We start from the raw sequence: 20,811 nt of genomic DNA on the forward strand, positions 1-20,811 counted from the left end.
CTGGGCCTTCCATGGTCCTACCCTGAATTGTGACAAGCCTCAAATTCAGTCTTGGGCTTTCTGCTGTCATCCAAACTTTCTACCAAAGATCAGTCTTCCAAATAAAGTCATCCTAAGATCAATCCTTGTGCAAGACACGTCACTACCAGTGCAATTTTCAGACTTTGGTGACGTATTTAGCAAAAAGGCAGCAGAGACCCTTTTCTGTCTTTCAAGAATGGGATTGCCCAATCGATTTTCTGCCTGGAAAACACCTCCTCAAGTATGTCCTCTTTTGATACCAGAAACCCAGGTAGTTACTGAATACATAAAAGAGAACCTGGAACATGGGTTCATCAAATAGTCCAAAAAAGGGCTGGCCTTTTTTTTTATCAAAAAGAAAGATGGAGGTCTCAAACCTTGTATAGACCATCAGGGCCTAAATGCCATCACCATTAAGGACCGATACCCTTTAACATTAATCTTTGCTCTCTTGAATAGGATCAAAGGAGTGGAGGTTTTTACCAAACTTATTCTATGTGGAGCTTATAACCTAACCAGGATCAAGTCAGGAGAGAAGTGGAAGACAGCCTTCAACACTTGCAATGGCCATTTTGAGTATTTGCTTATGCCATTCAGATTAAGAAATGCCTTAGCAGTCCAAAAATACATTAATCATATTTTTCTGGACCTTTTGTAGCAATACGTTTATCTGGATGATATTCTGATATTTTGTAAAGATTTAACCAGCTATCATAAGCATATATGTGAAGTTTTTTCTCATCTTCAAGCAAAGCAGCTCTACTGTAAGATGGAAAAATGCACCCTCAAGCAGAAAGAGATAAAATTCCTGGGATATGCCATCTCTGGTTCCAGTCTTAAGATGGATCCTGAGAAGCTTGTTGCTAACTGGCCTCAAATGACTGGATTGAAAGCTATACAGAATTTTCTGGGGTTCTGTAATTTCTACAGACCATTTATTGAAAATTACTCTTCCATCGCAGCTCCCATCTCTGGACTCACCAAAAATGGGCAAGATACTATGGTTTGCCTACTGAAGCGGAAGACGCATTCTGCCAGTTAAAACAATGTTTCATCTCAGCACCCATCCTCAGACAATAAGACTGTGACCATCTTCCTGGAAGTTGATGCCTCTACAATTGGGAATGGGGCTGTCCTTTCACAAAAGGATGCAGCGAGGAAGTGGTATTCTTATGGCTTCTATTCTCTCAAGTTTTCAGCCCCAGAGAGAAACTACACTGTAGGAGACAAAGAATTACTATCCATCAAGCTGGCCCTAGAAGAGTGGCAGAACTTAATTAAAATTTATTGTATCTCAAGACAACTCACGGTTTAAATTATCATCATTATTCTTTGATCATTTAAACCTAGTTATCACCTTCCATCCAGGTAATAGGAACACCAAGGTTGATGCGTTGTCTTGGCAATCCAGTATCTCGGAGGAAGAAGATAGTCTTAAAGATAAGCCAATCCTAATTAAAGTCTGATTTGTTACTATAACCACAATAACCAACCAAGTTAAAATTCCTCCCAGGAAAACATTTGTAATACCGGAGTTATACACCAAGTTACTCCAGTGGGCATACATGTCATGTTTCTCCTACCATTCAGGAGTGAAGAAGACACTGGAACTAGTCTAGGATATTTGTGGCCAATGATCCGCCGTGATGTCAGAAATTGTGGCAGCCTGCTCTACTTGTGCTTAGCACAAGGTTCCACCTCAAGCTCCATCAGGTCTCTTACAACTACTGTCGGTGCCCGATTGTCCATGGACCCATATCTCCATGAACTTTGTTGTGGATTTATCTTCCTGTCAAGGTTTTAAATCTATCTGGTTAGTGGTGGACAAGTTTATTACAGCCACCCATTTCATTTCATTAAAGGGTCTACCATCAGCTCCCAAGCTGGCTGATGTATTCATAAAGAAGTTCTTAAGTGTGCATGGGTTTCCCAAGGACATTGTTACTGACCAAGTGGTACGGTTTACTTAAATTCTGGAAAGCGCTATGAAAATGTTTTAACATCAACCTGAGTTTTACTCAGCTTACCACCCTCAGAGTAATGGTCAAACCGAACACGTCAATCAGGATCTAGATATGGGTATTCTCCATTCTTTTTCCAACATGGCTTTCAACCTAGAGCACATGTTCTCAAGCTCGGTCCTCAGGACGCCAAACAGTGCATGTTTTCCAGGTCTCCTCACAGAATCACTGTCAGGACTGCGACTATTTCAGTACATAAAGATAGACTACTTTTGCCAAAGTTCCATTGTGATCATTGGAGGAGCTATCGTGCTTGCTGGCATGCTTCTCATTCAGGGGATAGAGTGTTAAAGTGATCATCTGTTTCCCAGGTGTCGTCAGGTTGTGGGATTCCTAGATTGCTCATTATTTCAAACCTGATTCCATTTGGGTTACATGTTCTAAAACTTCCTATGGATCATAGACCTCTAGTATAAAGCCTGTTACTAACTGTGTCTCATTGTCTGTGCAATGTTGCTTTCAGGTCTTTTCTTGGACTCCTGCCAAATCCCCGTTGTGCCTGTCGATTGCTGTGGACTTTGTTGTATTCCAGATGAACTTCTGATGTTAGTCACCCGCTGCACTACAGGGCCCAGCATTCCTACTGCCTAAGTATTGCTGAGTGCTCCATCACTGCTGTTTCACCATTTTGCTGCACTATTTACTTTGCCTGTTGTCTTTCCATTCCTGTGGATATTGAACTCATCCTTGTTACAGTTGTCAACTGCACCATTACAGTGTCATCTCTGCATCCTGGGGCTCAACCCCGCTCTGAACCCTAGCCACACTACGGGGCCCAACCCTGCTACAATCTTCTCCGCATCACGGGGCTCAACCTCGCTACAATCTTCTCCGCATCCCGTGGCCCAACCCCGCTACAATCTTCTTTGCATCACGGGGCTCAACCCGCTACAATCTTCTCTGCATCCCGGGGCTCAACCCCGCTATGATCTTCTCCGCATCACGGGGCTCAACCCCGCTATAATCTTCTCCGCATCACAGTATTCAACCCCGCTACAATCTTCTCCGCGTCACGGGGCTCAACCCCGCTATGATCCTCTCTGCATCACGGGGCTCATCCCCGCTCCGAACTCTAGCCACATCGCAGGGCTCAACCCTGTCCTGGAATCTCATCGTCTAACAGGGCTTAACACTGCTCCGACTTCACTACTCCACAAGGCTCAAGTTTGCTTCATCTCTCACTGCACCGCAGGGCTCGGTCCTGTCCCGGAACTATATTATTCTGCAGGGCCCGCTCTGCTCCGGATTTCTATTACTACAGGGTTCTACCCTGGCAAAGGTCCTTAATGTCATCCCGAGGTGTTGGCCTCATTCTGGACTCTGGGTTCCCTACCACGTTAGTTCTTATATGGTAAAGACTACTTATATATATTTGGGGATTCTCTCCTATACGTATTATTGCATATGTGAACCTCTGTGCTGTTTGAGACTTTATTTGAGACCTTGCTGTTTATAATTCTTATGTGAATAAATTCTATTATACTTTTATCCTGTGCTTGAGTTTCATGGAAAGGTCATTCCTAAGACCACCCCAGTTTATTGTGCCTAGTAGGCCTGCCTCCGTCCAGGAGTCTCAAGTGTCTGCAGCCGTGACAATCACAAGTGAAATAATTAGCTCCACCTGTGGATCTCTTAAAATGTGTCAGTGAGTAATGAATACACATGTGGACCTGCCAGGAGACCTAGAAAAAGTGAACTGTGTGGGGTCCAGAGGTCCGAGTTTGAGAACCACTGTCCTAGAGTGCCTTTACTTCCTGCTTGCCAGTCAGTATATCTACCAGCCATCAGTTATACAGTAAAATGTTTTATCCACATTTGAGATGAATTAAAAAAAAAGAAAATTTAGTAAAGCCTCTGCTCAGTAAAAGTTCTTCACCAACAGAAAGAGGAGGAAAGCCACGCTACTACAACCTGGTGACAAGGTATGGCTTTCGACATCTGCAATTAAAAGTTCCTGCTATGAAGTTTGCGCCAAGATATAATGGTCCTATATAAATTATTAATCCAGTGGCTTTCCAATTAAAACTTCCAGATACACTCAGATTATATAATGTGTTCCATGTCTCGCTCATCAAATCCTTTATCATTAACCAATATTTAAAGCTTTGCAACCCACTTTCTCCATTCCAGTCGATCATATAGAAGAATATAAGATGAAGCAAATCTGGGATTCTAGAATTTCTCAAGGATCTGTCCAATATCTGATTGCTGGCTTAAGGCATCAGATGTCCAGGCTCCTCAGCTTCTACACAAGTTTCACCAAACATTTCTGGGAAAACCATTTTTGGGGTGTTTGGTGCCCATCCCTAGAAAGAATAGTAATGTTGCAGTACACTGGAGCCAGGAACTTACTTACTGGGTTCAGTAACACTAGTCTCCCCAGGTGGTCAGGTTCCCTCAGTACTGCCAGGACATATATCTCTGTTCTTGTGTATAAATATATTGTCACATTTCACGGGTGGACATTAGATGCTTGCCCGGACTTCAGAATTGGCTAATACCCAGTACAGAGGCGCGCAGTCTACCGTAATTCACCAGGGACCCCCGCAAGGTTGTTTGGACTGAGCTGCACCCGACACTCTGACTAGGTTCCCTAGTACGGGTGCTGGTGTGCACTGGAGTGTAACTGGAAAATCACTGTGAGGTGTAGTCGACAAGCCGGGTAAGAACCAGACAGATGTAACAGTACCAGGGATTGGACTGAATCAGGTCACTAATTTAGCCAAAGTCAAACAGGTTCACCAAACCAAAGGATCAGACGGAGTCAGGTCACTGGAAATATGCTGAGGTCAGTAACAGATGTTAGGATACACAAGAGTCAAACCCTGGAGATAGGTAAGTCTTTCCTCTGGCACTGTCTGGTGGGAGTCCTTATGTAGTGCTGCGGCGGCATAGCAATCGCAATGAGTTAGCATACTATTGCAGTTGAACTGTGTACGTAATCGCTATTGCAATCGCAATAGCGATCCTTACTGAGTCAGGCCCAGAGTCCTATATTTAAAGAGCAATAATGTCTTTATGATAGATCAGATACACCTCTAATGCTACCAAAATAGTAAATGAGGAAGCGCTGGCTGAATAACAGCCATTCTCAGCCAACCAGCGGCCTGTTACCATGGTAGCAGCCGCTGATTGACTGGCAGCCTTAAAATTGACAGAACACACGTGTTCTGTCATTTGCGGGTAGAAGCACTATATGTGTATACGCATATAGGACTTCTCTGTCCAGATGGATTGGGAGCTGTGCTTCTTTTCTTATACCCCTAGGATGCCTACATGGATAAGTTGACCGATTAGCAGGGACAAGGTGAGAATAGCGTGAGTGTGTGTATTTAAAGTTTTACTTTACTGCGGTGTGTGTACTATCTTTTTTCAATATTTTCTTTACAGGTGGACTACAGGTGCCAGTGGGCCTTTAATGCCCATGCTTGCTTTTACTTGTTGTTCTCCAAGTACCGACAAGCGGGGTAGGCTTGCTGGGACTTTCCCCTGTAAAAGACAATATTTTGAATTCTAATTTTTACCACTTATTAACCCCACACACCCCACCACCAGGGGTGTGAGGAATAGCCCCAGGCTATCAGCCTGGGCTTGGGGTGTCCCCAGGAGGGGAGACACTTTATAGAGGGGGTCCCCACTTCCCCAGGAATCTCCGGCCTCGGCTGACTAGTAGGGGGTGCTGAATGCTTTGGCAGGGGCACCCAGTGAAATGTGTCCCCCTGCTGTAGCATTACACTCCCTCTAGAAATAGCCCAGTGCTGGTTGTGTAAAATACAGGGAATCCCTATGTAATTTTTCCCCTGTATTTTCACAACCAGGACCAGCTCAGGTGCTGGTTGTGCTTTGGGGAGAGGAAACTCCACTCATTTGTTTTTCCAATTTTTAACACTATATTTCATTTTACACACACAGAAGGACTGCACAGATCACATTGGTCTGTGCAGGCTTCTGCAAACACGCTGTGAGGCTGTTAAAATTGACTGAAAAGAATGTTATTGAGATTAATAATACTAGGAAAAATACTTTAAAAACAAAAACAGATCCAAAAACAAAATATGCAGGGGGTGGTTGTGGACTATGAAATAGAACCAAACCACGGGGGTCTGCACACATCTCTAAAATATATATATATATATATATATATATATATATATATATATAAAAAAAATATATATATATATATATATATATATTTTGGTAGCATTGGAGGTGTATTTAATCTATCATACAGATATAATTATTTGGCAAAAAAAAAGTGGGAGAAGTTATTTTCAAAATCCACTGAAAAAAAAGCTCAGGAGGTAAAGTGAGACATTTATAATCTTTCAGTGCTACATGTGTAATTGGGAAAAACTTGCATCATGTCATATTATGAAACAATTGCAAATGCATTTGTGAATGTGCTCTGACATGTAAAAGAACCTAATAATGAGACTTCCGGCTCCGGCTGCATGGAGGAGTGAAGAGCTCCGTGCGGCTCCCTTCCACTGCCGGCTTTACATATACTGTATATCACGACCGTTATAAGGTCTCCAACACAGGTCCTACCTACTCCAGCCGCTTACTGGGAGCTCTCCCCACACGGACATATCCGTGACCGGCAATCCCTCTTTGAAAGTGCAGTAGCAGCACCAACAAAAACGCCGAGCTGAAAACAACATGGCGCCAGACGCGGACTGACAGGCAGCCACCCCCGCTAAGAAGGCTGCAGCTGGCTCTGCTTCCGCAGACCTACCACAGGTACGCCGAGACCCAGACATACCTGTGTCATATAATGAAGTGGTGGAGCCAATCCAATCCACAATATCCCCTTTATTAAAACGAGCTGTAGCAGACATCACCACTCAGATACAGCATCTGACTCACAGAGTTTCAGAGAATGAAAACCGATAGGTTCCATCTGCCATGATCTATCTAATGCACAGTGCACAATCCAGAAATTAAGAAATGACAACTACCAACTCTGAAACAAGGTCGACGACCTTGAAAACAGGTCTTGCAGAAATAACACCAGATTAGTAGGTCTACCTGAAAGCATTAAAGGCCCCTCCCTATATCAGTTCCTGTGCACCACACTTCCATCTTTATTGGGAATAGAGGAGGAATGCCGTGACTTGATAATAGAACGGGCTCATAGAGTTGGTCCAGCCCCAAAACCCTCTGATGGTCGCCCTTGTGTAACACTTTTTCATTGCATGAACTACCAACCTAAATTGGCGTTTTGGAATGCTTCCCGTAAAGCCAAATCTATAATATGGGAAGGAAAGAGGTTATTCCTTTTCCAGGATTTCTCAGTGGAATTAACAAGAGACAGAAAAGCCTTTTCCCCCATTTGCTCCGTCCTTGTCGGGGAAAAAAGGAAATTTGTGCTCATATATCCTGCGAGGCTTCGCATATTTCGGGATGATTCACATGTGGACTTTACCAATCCGGATGACGCACAAGCATACCTCTGGTGAAGAAGATCAAGCGGGCGTTTCTGATATTACTGACCCCCCGTCTTCTCCACATTGAACTGACACCAGAACCACTAATGTATTAATTACAGAAGATTCAGGTTTCTTCCACTGAATCCAGTGAAGGGTCAAATTTGTGCCTACTTGCTGATCCTGCTGTCCTTAATGGACCTGAAATATATAACCTCGACAGGGTCTCGTATACGCTACATATATATGTAGTTACCAATAATTATCAAATTATTTTCTATCGCTATCTTTGTTATAAGTGCGAAATTTCTGTATTGTTTATACTTTGTCTCATAGTATAACATGTTGTAGAAGGTGTTTACTACGTCTAGTATTATTTACCGTTACCTTTACTCGGCCAGAGTGTTTGGGAGCAATACCCGGATAAGTTTTCTAATGCTAAACTTATTGATTTTCTTGATGTTCATACACCGGAAGTTGTATAATGTACAAAATATTTTCACTCTCAAACAATTTGAGAGCTTTATGTTTTTATTGTATTCTCCCTCCCCTTTGTCTTTATTCTAACCTGTCCTGTGACATTCTTCCCTTCATATTTCTTCCCCTCCCCCCCTGCTTCTCGCATATGGTATGTCTCATATGACAGGTTATTATATAGCAGATTTTCAACACAATATATTGATTGATGTCTCAGTTAAAGATTTGGTACACTAAATATTGGTCGCATTAACACTCCTTGTAAAAGGAGAAAACTGCTCCTCTATTTATCCAAGCTTGACTTAGACATCGCTTTTATCCAAGAAACTCACCTAATTCCCTTGGAAATGAACAAACTGCAGATGCTGGGCTGGATGATTACAGCAGGTGCATCCTTTAACTCTAAAGCATGTGGGGTTGTCATTCTTGCTAAAAAAAACTCTTCAGATAACAACCTCTTTGATAGATGCAGACCTGGAAGGTAAATACGTCATAGCTAATATTTCTTACCATAATGATTCTTATATTCTATGTAACGTATATATGCCCCAAATAATTATTTCAAAAGCTAATGACCAAGTTAGTCCCCTCTATTGACCTCCCTCTAATTGTATGTGGGGACTTTAAACTAATATCCTCCCCTCTTCTAGACAAATCTCACCACACAACACGGTCTAGTGCCACTCTGAAGTTAGGAATACCTTGGTTTTCAGATAGGTTGAGATTGGTAGATACTTGGAGAGCATTGCACCCCACTGAGAAAGAGTTCACCTGCCACTCCTCGGCACACAATTCCTTCTCTAGGATAGATTACATATTCATGTCTAATGCTCTAGTCCCTAAGATCTCAGATTTGGCAATAGAACCAATAACCTTATCAGACCATGCCTTGGTTTGGGTCTCCCTTCATACTGCCACTGGAAAAGGCTCTTATTCCTCCTGGAAATTCCCCTCTCACTTAGCCCACTCTACTAAATTTAAATCCCGGGTTGAGACAATCTGGGAACAATACAAATATAATAATAATAATTCTCAACATGCCATCACCTCCTCTTTTGCCAACCAGCCAAAACGGTCATCCGTGGAGCTATAATCTCCTACGTCTATCTATCCATAGAAAATATGCTGCCTCCTACATCAAAACGCAGTCTGCCCTCTCTGAGGCTTTCCAAAGTTTCAAACCAAACCCATCCCTCACTAATAAAAAGAAATATCTCACCGAAAAAACTTGCTTTGATGAATTTCTGAAAGATATAGGTGATCGCTATCTGTTTTACCTTAACCACAAATTCCATAAATTCGGTAATAAAACTGGACGTCTCCTGACCATCTTATTGACAGGAACACAAACCCCTATGGTGGTTCACCCACTTAAAAATCCAGATGGTTCATTTACCTCAGCCAATTCCCAAATTACTACTAAGATGCGTAATTTTTATGAAAATCTATATTCCCATACATCATCTTCACCTGAACAAGAGAATTCACCACAGACACACATTCATGATTCTCAGATTTGGCAAAATATCACATACCCCCAGCTCTCCCCAGAAATCAATCAATCACTCATCGCTCCAATATCCTCTACAGAAGTTATTAAAACAATCAAAAATCTTAAACCTGCTAATGCACCTAGCCCTTATGGCCTTGGGGTAGATTTCTCCAAAATGTTATCAACTAGGATAACTGATACTTTGGTATCAGTTTATAATGATATCATTACATCCAAATCCCTTCCGCTATACTATAATATGGCCACCATAAAAGTATTACCTAAACCTGGCCGCGATTTGTCCCTACCGGGTTTGTATAGGCCCATTTCACTCCTAAATTTGTATTATAAAATTGTAACAAAAACATTATCTGATAGACTAAAACTCTTCTTACCTAATATAATCCACAAAGACCAGTCAAACTTGTAAGAGAAAGATATTTTTCCCAAGCGCCAGTGATGGTGTGTGATTAACTCCCCTCCTTGTGTACAATGGCAGCACACCCACTGGAAGTATTGCCAAACCTCCAACAAAAACAAAGATTAAAAATAAGAATAGTAGGCGGCGCCCATGAACACAATTCAAGGATTGTAATATAAATTAATCTTTAATGTTAGCTCATATACCAGAGTTTAAAATAAACATGCAAAACATGAATAAAACTCCCGGGAGTATAGAATTGTATACACAGTATCTCTCAGGATCAAATGTTATAATGTAAAAAAATATAAACAAATACAATAAAATTATTAATTCTCCAGTATTTCTCAGCTTGTAAATATAGATCTCAGTTCCAATGCATCCACATGAACAAATGTTGAGCCTGGTATTGAAAATGCCCAATTAGCAACAGTGTGTCTGAGAGCTGGGAGAAAGCTACTGGTGCAGCATTAGATGATTTGAATGAACGGCCCAGATAACTAAATGGCTAGCAGTGTTCCACAACGTGTTTCAGTATATGATTCAGATGCAGAGCTGTGTTAAGTTGCGCTATGAGGAACATGCACTGCTCCACTGTACTGACTCCCCTTGTGTCCGTCCCGCCGCTTCAGCGGCATTCAATTGCTGATATAGGCAGCTCCGGCAAGATGAGCCTGATGATGGTGTTCGGCAAGGCTGTCCCCCCAATGGGAGCCCCGTTCGTAGCCCTCCTAGCGTGTCGCTGTCCAGGGGGCTGCGCGGGTCACATGGGGCATCAGCTGCTGTGAACATACAAGTCGGAGGAATATGCGGCAGTCTGTGGCAGTATGTCCAAGGGGTGTGAGTGGTCAGCAGCTGGGCTCAGCTCACAAAGAAAGTCCATTTCCTCAACGCGTTTCTGAGCACCAGGGCTGCTTTTTCAAGAGGCGGAAGTGTAGGTCTGAGAGTCAGGGCTAGACTAAATAGCTGGGACAATTAGTTTCATTGTTGGTCTCCAGATGTTCTTACTTAGGCAAATTCTGTAGTTCACATGTAATAAGTGAGGATGTTTTTTTCATTCAAAGCAGAGTGATTACACATAGTGTATACCCAATCCTTTTTCTACAACCATAAATATTTCTAAATCTGGTTAAAAGACACATATGAATAAGTATAGTATATGTTATAGAAATACATTCTTTATATTCTAAGAACAACAATAAAATATTAAAATAAAAAGAATACAATCAGTTAAGCATAGGAACATGCATGAGCGTGCTAGATATGACAACATTATTTATACCAAGAATCTAATATGGTCATAGAGTCTACAAAATGAAACTCTATGATAGACAGGATGATCTAAATAACCCTTAGTGGCCATAAATTAGACAGAATGACTAAAATGGAGAACAGTAGTCACGGAAAGGGATCCCATGTTGCGACACATAATCCTAACTCGTATCAAGGAGTCACTACTCTCATCTCAAATAGACAAACACAACACAATATAAAGTAGAGGTACCGATATGATTACATCTGAAGAAACCTTTTATCACCTCACCGGTGATGGTACTCTGTTTGGAACCAGATTTCTTGCTCAGGGGGTTGATAAAGAAACTGGTTGCTAGTATACTCTTAAGATTCCTGGCTCTCTTAAAAACTACTTTAGGTTTCTTCTCTAAACTTCTGGCTAGCCCCTGGATCAGTAAATAATAATTTATAATTGGTCTTAACTATATTGGTGATTTTGTTAGCCGCTATGTTGTATTTTCCCTATTTAGATATAGATTATCCGTAACCTCTACTTTATATTGATGTGATGTTGTGTTTGTCTATTTGAGATGAGAGTAGTGACTCCTTGATACGAGTTAGGATTATATGTCACAACATGGGATCCCTTTCCGTGACTACTGTTCTCCATTTTAGTCATTCTGTCTAATTTATGGCCACTAAGGGTTATTTAGATCATCCTGTCTATCATAGAGTTTCATTTTGTAGACTCTATGACCATATTAGATTCTTGGTATAAATAATGTTGTCATATCTAGCACGCTCATGCATGTTCCTATGCTTAACTGATTGTATTCTTTTTTAATTTAATATTTTATTGTTGTTCTTAGAATATAAAGAATGTATTTCTATAACATATACTATACTTATTCATATGTGTCTTTTAACCAAATTTAGAAATATTTATGGTTGTAGAAAAAGGATTGGGAATACACTATGTGTCAACACTCTGCTTTGATTGAAAAAACCATCCTCACTTGTTACATGTGAACTAGAGAATTTGCCTAAGTAAGAACATCTGGAGACCAACAATTAAACTAATTGTCCCAGCTATTTAGTCTAGCCCTGACCCCCAGACCTACACTTCCGCCTCTTGAAAAAGCAGCCCTGGTGCTGAGAAATGCGTTGAGGAAACAGACTTTCTCTGTGAGCTGAGCCCAGCCGCTGACCACTCACACCCCTTGGACATACTGCCACAGACTGCCGCATATTCCTCCGACTTGTATGTTCACAGCAGCTGATGCCTCATGTGACCCGCGCAGCCCCCTGGACAGCAACACGATAGGAGGGCTACGAACGGGGCTCCCATTGGGGGGACAGCCTTGCCGAACACCATCATCAGGCTCATCTTGCCGGAGCTGCCTATATCAGCAATTGAATGCCGCTGAAGCGGCGGGACGGACACAAGGGGAGTCAGTACAGTGGAGCAGTGCATGTTCCTCATAGCGCAACTTAACACAGCTCTGCATCTGAATCATATACGGAAACACGTTGTGGAACACGGCTAGCCATTTAGTTATCTGGGCCGTTCATTCAAATCATCTAATGCTGCACCAGTAGCTTTCTCCCAGCTCTCAGACACACTGTTGCTAATTGGGCATTTTCAATACCAGGCTCAACATTTGTTCATGTGGATGCATTGGAACTGAGATCTATATTTACAAGCTGAGAAATACTGGAGAATTAATAATTTTATTGTATTTGTTTGTATTTTTTTTACATTATAACATTTGATCCTAAGAGATACTGTGTATACAATTCTATACTCCCGGGAGTTTTATTCATGTTTTGCATGTTTATTTTAAACTCTGGTATATGAGCTTACATTAAAGATTAATTTATATTACAATCCTTGAATTGTGTTCATGGGCACCATCTACTATTCTTGTTTACAAAGACCAGTCAGGCTTTATATGCGGACGCGACTCAGTGGCAAATGTTCGAAAAGCGATTGGGATAATTCAACATCTTCATCAAACCCAAAACCCTAATTCTAACTTCATTATCTTCCTTGATGCCGAAAAGGCATTCGACCTAGTATTATGGCCACATCTATATCATACATTACATAATTTCGGATTCCCACAACACTTCATTGATATCCTCAGAACGCTTTATAGCGGAGCCCTATCGAAAATAATTTGCAATGGATATAAGTCTACTCCGTTCTCCATACAGAAGGGCACTAGGCAGGGTTGTCCCTTATCGCCTCTCCTTTTCGCCCTAGCGATAGAACCCCTAGCCATTGCCATTCGCTCATACGCACCAATAGCTGGTATAGTGGTCGGTGATTTCACACTAAAGGCCGCTCTATTCGCAGACGACATGCTGCTCTTTGAGTCAAATCCATCTACCACTATTGAAGCAATTATGCACCTGTTGGATTCCTTTGACTCTTTTTCTGGATACAAAATAAATGTTGACAAATCAGAAATATTACCTATTATGGGATCCTTAACTCCTATGAATCAATCTCTATTATTCCAACAACTCAAACTTAATATTTCTAATATCAAATATCTAGGAGTTGAAATACCTATCTCAACTCTATAAACTAAACTTTACAGCAATAATCTCTAAAATATCTTTATTATTAGACAGTTGAAATCTTCTTCCTTTATTGCTTCTGGGTAGAGTCGCGGTAGTCAAAAGTGTGATCTTTCCTAAAATATTCTACATAATGCAGATGATCCCTATTGCCCTATCTAACAAATATGTTACCCATATACAAAACAGGATTTCACGATTCCTCTGGCAAGGCAAGTACCCCAGAATTGCCATTTCCAAACTAAAATTGATGAGATCAAAAGGAGGATTAGGAATATCAGACTTCACGGCTTATTCACTATCTATTTTCTTCCAATACATTAGTGATTGGCTCCTAGAACAAACAACCTACACTGAGTTACCTTTGGATTATGCCTTCTTTGACCCATTTTCCCCTGGAGCACTTCTACACAACAAACCTGCAGATATACCACCTCATATTCTCAACAATGTCATCTTTAAAGACACATATTATTCATGGATATACTTAAATAAGAAATTTGATAGGAATTACCTTAATACTCCCCTAATCCCGCTTTGGGGAAACCCTGCATTTCCCCCTTCTCTAAGTAATAACAGGTTCAAAATTTGGTCCAAGAAAGGTCTCAGTAATACCTCGAAAGTATTTGAACCGGGAGGACTGGTGATGCCTTTCTCTAATCTACAAAACACATATGGTATCCCCGACCAAAATTTCTTCATGTATTTGCAAATGAGACACTATATACAAATGCTGCCCCAGGCTATTCCCTCTCAAGTACGAACAGATAGAATGGTTTCACTTCTTAGACACATTTCTAGATCCCCATATAAGACGAAAATGTTGTATACCACGTTGATTAATATCTCTTCCTCACTTTTTTGGGATAAAACATGTGCCCAACGGAGTCAGGATTATGCTTCTGTTCCTACAGCTGAAGATTATTTACACACTATGACAGTACTTTGCGGATCCTCCTATTTGCAAGAGGTTCATGTTAGAGTTATCTACAAAGCTTACACATGGTGGTCTCAGAAACAGGTCAATGGAAAAAATGTCATATGCACAATGCCCGTTTCCTACACTGTTTCTGGGACTGCTACAAAATCAGAAAGTTCTGGATAAAAGTATTAGGCTATATCAATTCCTGCTTTGATTTAACCTTACATCTTGATTGTCTAGCATGTCTCTGCTTAAATTTCAAAAAATGGGAGCTTGGAAATATGAAGAAACGATTGGTCCCCCTCCTAATGATCTTCCTTACCATAGCTAAAAAATAATTCTCAAACACTGGATAGTCTCTTCATTCCCCTCTCTTGTTGAAGTTCAACAAAAAATACTCCAAATTGTGTATTTTGATAGACGGTCTGCCACACCAGATATCAAAAATTGAGTAATCAAGTTCTATAACAAAAGGGGATCCTATATAGACACCCTACCCTCTCAGACACGATATCATATATTTACAGTTTTTCAATCCACTGATTGATTTCTACATAAAAGACTGTTGATGGAAACATGATTTATGATTTAATTGAAAGCTACCTTTTGACACATTTAACCACATACTGTACTTCCTGTCTAACTTGCATGCTCCCTCTAAATATATAATTGTAATATCCGCAAATTTTGCCTGATAGACGTTCACAGTCTTTGGAATCTCTCCACATAAGCTCCACTCTCCCTCGTGTTCTATCTCCTAGTATTGTCTTGTCTACTTTTATTTCTCCCCCCATTTTTTTTTTTAAATTGTGGGTATCATAGACTACTCTGTATAGGAATTCTCTTGAATTCACAACCTCAAAATTCAATGTGTTACGATATCTATTTGTCTTATCAGATTCAGTTGTATTGATAATGCAAAAGTATCTGACAACCTATATCTGTATGACTTTACCCATCTTGCTGTATACTTTATTGCTTGAAAACTTTCAATGAAAAGTTTAAACAAAAAAAAAAGAAAGAACCTAATACTCAGAGAGCATACATAGTCTTTAAAAAATAAAGCAACTACAATCTGGTTGGTAATGTATTTTTGTCAGATATAAAGTGGATAAAAAGATGTGTGTAGTGGTTGAGAAGGGGGAAATTAAAATATAGGTATGGGTGTCAGTGGCGAAACACAGAGCCGGCCCTAACCAATTTGGTGCCCTAGGCAAGATTTTGTCTGGTGCCCCCAGCAAATAATCCCAGGCTCTCCCCTAACAGCACCCCTCTCTCCTCACAGCACACTGCTGTAACTAAAGAAAAAAGGGACAGAGTTTAGGGGAAAGTCCTTTATACCCCCAACACAGAATGCATTCTATAGGGCACATTTTCCGCTCACAGCACCACAGGCTCTCCCTTCACAGTTCCCCTCTCCCAGCACAGTACCCCTCACCCAACACAGTATTTCTCACCCTGGACCCCTCTTCTAACACAGCACCCCCATTGGAGTCATCCTGGACTCTTCCCTCTCCTTCAAACCACAAATTCAGAACCTTTCACAGTCCTGTCTTTTCCATCTCAGGAATATTTCCAAGATCAGACCCTTTCTCACCCAGGATGCCACCAAAACACTCATACATTCACTGGTCATCTCCAGATTGGACTACTGTAACCTCCTCCTAACTGGCCTCCCCAATTTCCATCTCTCTCCTCTCCAGTCTGTCCTCAATGCTGTTGCTTGGCTCATTTTCCTCTCCAAATGCTCTACATCTGCCTCCCCTCTCCTACAAGCCCTCCACTGGTTCCCCTTCCTTTTCAGAATCCAATTCAAGGTTCTCACACTCACTTACAAAGCCCTCATCCATTCCTCTCCAATTTACATCTCTGATCTCATCTCCCTTCACTCTTCTGTCCGCCCTCTTCATTCACTTAATAAACGACGCCTTTCATGCCAATTGATGACTTTCCCCCACTCCCACCTCCAAGATTTTACCCATGCTGCTCCCCACCTTTGGAACTCCCTCCCTCTAACCATCAGACTCTGCACCTCTCTACAATCATTCAAACAAGCTCTTAAGACCCACTACTTCATTAAAGCCTTCCAGCTCTCATCCCAACTAGCTGCTACATCTTCCTTCCTCCCCGCCTACCCCATCTGTGTCACTCCTGTTTGTCTGCCCCTCCCTTTTAGAATGTAAGCTCTTTCGAGCAGGGCCCTCTACCGTCTTGTGCTTCTCCCTACTGTATTTTCATTTATCTCTTACTCGCCACTAGGGCAACTAACACTTGGCTGCTTATGTGGGTGTAAAGGTTGCTAATATATAGCTATGTTTATTATCCATGTCCGTGTCCTGTATTGTATTGTATTGTAAGTCGCTGGTTACTTGTTTATGTACTTTGTAAGGTGCTGCAGAACAATTGTGGCACCATATAAATGATAATAATAATAATAACTAGCACCCCCCATAGCACAGATTAGAGCACAGCGCCCCTCACCCTGCACTCCTCTCCCAGCACAGCACCATGCTCATAGCAGTGTCATATGAACCTGGGCTCCCACTACCAATAGGTCTTCCTCTCCCTCCAATAACAGAGCCAACACTCCCAGGGTCAGCCCTAGAAAAAAAATTTTGGTAAGAAAATATATTAACTGGCACCACTAGGTGTGTTGTCGCGCGTTCCTAAGGTGCTCACCCTAAAAAATTTAGGGGGCATGATCTTGTGAGTAAAGCCGGACCCACGAGCCATTTTTGTCATGCTGGATGCATGCCCAGCACTCAAGGAGCTGCTGGGCATGCTCCCAGTCCCTCTCTCCAGTTACCCATTCTTTCTCACATGCACACACATCAGTCACCCATTCTCTCTCACACACAGCAGTCACCCAATTCTCTCACACACACACATCAATCACCCATTGTCTCACACTCACATCAGTCACCCATTCTTTCTCACATGCACACACATCAGTCACCCATTCTCTCTCTCACACATCAGTCACCCATACTCTCTCACCCACAGCAGTCACCCAATTCTCTCTCACATGCACACACATCAGTCACCCATTCTCTCTCACACATATCAGTCATCCATTCTCTCTCACACACAGCAGTCACCCATTCTCTCTCACACACAGCAGTCACCCATTCTCTCTCTCACACATCAGTCACCCATTCTCTCTCACACACAGCAGTCACCCATTCTCTCTCTCACACAGCAGTCACCCATTCTCTCTCATACACAGCAGTCCCCAATTCTCTCTCACACACAGCAGTCACCCATTCTCTCTCTCACACATCAGTCACCCAATTCTCTCTCACATGCACACACATCAGTCACCCATTCTCTCTCACACATATCAGTCACCCATTCTCTCTCACACACAGCAGTCACCCAATTCTCTCTCACACACAGCAGTCACCCATTCTCTCTCACACACAGCAGTCACCCATTCTCTCTCTCACACATATCAGTCACCCATTCTCTCTCACACACAGCAGTCACCCATTCTCTCTCACACACAGCAGTCACCCATTCTCTCTCTCACACATCAGTCACCCATTCTCTCTCACACACAGCAGTCACCCATTCTCTCTCTCACACAGCAGTCACCCATTCTCTCTCATACACAGCAGTCCCCAATTCTCTCTCACACACAGCAGTCACCCATTCTCTCTCTCGCACATCAGTCACCCAATTCTCTCTCACATGCACACACATCAGTCACCCATTCTCTCTCACACATATCAGTCACCCATTCTCTCTCACACACAGCAGTCACCCAATTCTCTCTCACACACAGCAGTCACCCATTCTCTCTCACACACAGCAGTCACCCATTCTCTCTCTCACACATATCAGTCACCCATTCTCTCTCACACACAGCAGTCACCCAATTCTCTCTCACATGCACACACATCAGTCACCCATTCTCTCTCACACATATCACCCATTCTCTCTCACACACAGCAGTCACCCATTCTCTCTCACACACAGCAGTCACCCATTCTCTCTCTCACACATCAGTCACCTATTCTCTCTCACACACAGCAGTCACCCATTCTCTCTCTCACACATCAGTCACCCATTCTCTCTCACACAGCAGTCACCCATTCTCTCTCTCACACATCAGTCACCCATTCTCTCTCACACACAGCAGTCACCCAATTCTCTCTCACATGCACACACATCAGTCACCCATTCTCTCTCACACATATCAGTCACCCATTCTCTCTCACACACATCAGTCACCCATTCTCTCTCACACATATCAGTCACCCATTGTCTCACACACACATCAATCACCCATTGTCTCACACTCACATCAGTCACCCATTGTCTCTCACACACAGCAGTCACCCATTGTCTCACACTCACATCAGTCACCCATTCTCTCTCACACACAGCAGTCACCCATTCTTTCACACACATCTGTCACCCATTCTCTCTCTCACACACAGCAGTCACCCATTCTATCACACACACAGCAGTCACAGATTGTCTCACACACAGCAGTCACCCATTCTTTCACACACATCTGTCACCCATTCTCTCTCTCACACACAGCAGTCACCCATTCTATCACACACACAGCAGTCACAGATTGTCTCACACACAGCAGTCAGACATTGTCACAGAGGGGTAATATATAACAGTAAAAGCACACCATTATAAGCCCAGTGCCTGTAAGAGTCCAGCCCCAGCACTGTTTGCGCGCTGCGCTGCCACGTGGTGGCATGATGTCACATCACTCCCTACAAGGGGCCCAGTGCAAGTGCTTTTCAAGTGCAGTGCAGCTGTGTCACAGTGACAGTCTGCCCACGGCCCACCTTGTTGTGTTACATAATAAATTAGCATGGTCGCAGCCAGCGGTCCCTCCTCGGCTGCATACCATGCATAATTACAGAACCGGCCCTTGACACTCCCCATGTGTCTCTGCCTCATGTGTCCCCCCAATAGCACTGTCATCAACCCTAAGCTCCCACACCCCCATGCATAGTTGCCAAGTCCACTTATAACAAGCGGAATTGGGCTTCTTTTTTTTGCAATTTGCTTCTTTTTTTGCTAGCTTGTTGCTTGTTTTTGGGCTTATTTTTTTAAGGTTGCTTGTTTTTGGGCTTATTTTTTTGTCTGCATTGCAGAGGCACCCCAAGAGGTAAGTGTGTGTGTGTCTGTCTGATTTGCACTGGAGTGACTGAGGGAGGGGGGAAGGTTGTGTCTGGGGAATAGAGGGCAGTAGTCAGTGGACAGGGTGAAGTTGGAGGGGGCAGGGAAAAAGGAGAGGAAAACTAGATGATAGAATTGAGGCAGGTACATGGGGGCGGGTTAACATTACTGTGGCTGTTAAAAATAGGGGATAATGGAATTAGACAGGTGACAGGAATGAAGGAGGTAAAGAAGAGGGGTGAGAGAAATGCGGAGAAGAAGAGTCGGGTAAGGAAATGTGGGTACACACTAGACGATATGTCGCCTGATCCTGTTGATTAGGCTGACATATTGTCCAAATCGGCCAGTGTGTACCCACTATGCGTGACCCTGCGCACTCCTGCGGGTCGTCTATCGGGGTCATTCCGTCGGCCTGCATGTAGGGCCGATGGAACGACCCAGATGCCGATGCTGGCATAGTGGATGAAGCCAGTGCCCAACATGTCGGACGTTTGGTCACCACATCATGCAGTATGTATGGACTGCCCGATATATATTGCGTGGTCGGGCGTCACATTGCTGGGTACACACATCGGCAAGTGTAAGAATATGGAGGCTGGTGTAGAGGGAGAAAAGCAATATAGGCAGATAAGGCTGTGCATACACTAAAATACACTAAAATATTTAGGTCAGAGAAGAGGGGTAATAAAGGAAGTTAAGCAGGTAAAGAGTCAGGACAAAGAGGCACCCCCATAAATTGGGCTTTTTAGGATTGGATTGGGCTTGTTTTTTTACATATAGGTTGCTTGTTTTCCATTTCAGAGTTGGCAACACTGCCCCCATGTCTCTGCCACCACCTCCTCCCCATAACAGTGTCATCAGCCCTTTGAGCTCCCGCTCCCCATATGTATCTGCCTCCCACCCCCTTAGCATTGCCATCAGCCCCCTGAGCCCCTACTTCCCATCTGTATCTGCCTCCCCCTCACCCAGCTCTTACCTTAATCCTAAATGGCTGGGGCAGGGCAGGGTCTTGCAGCTCCACGAGCGTTGCCTGGCTTATCTTGCAGCTGCTCACAGTGTGTTCC

General features: G+C 42.8%; 1 protein-coding gene across 1 annotated transcript in view; it reads right to left on the reverse strand.

The window, feature by feature from the left end:
• The window catches only part of LOC148540545 (TRPM8 channel-associated factor homolog), a 72,006-nt gene extending 51,195 nt beyond the window's left edge, over nt 1-20,811 (reverse strand). Inside the window, exon 1 of the mRNA XM_088444296.1 lies at nt 20,724-20,811. The gene's annotated coding sequence lies outside the window, so the exon portion shown is untranslated. The remainder of the gene's footprint in view (nt 1-20,723) is intronic.

The sequence above is a fragment of the Taudactylus pleione genome, unplaced genomic scaffold (assembly GCF_031769625.1).
Source record: "Taudactylus pleione unplaced genomic scaffold, aTauple2 ptg000019l, whole genome shotgun sequence".
NCBI classification, from domain to species: domain Eukaryota; kingdom Metazoa; phylum Chordata; class Amphibia; order Anura; family Myobatrachidae; genus Taudactylus; species Taudactylus pleione.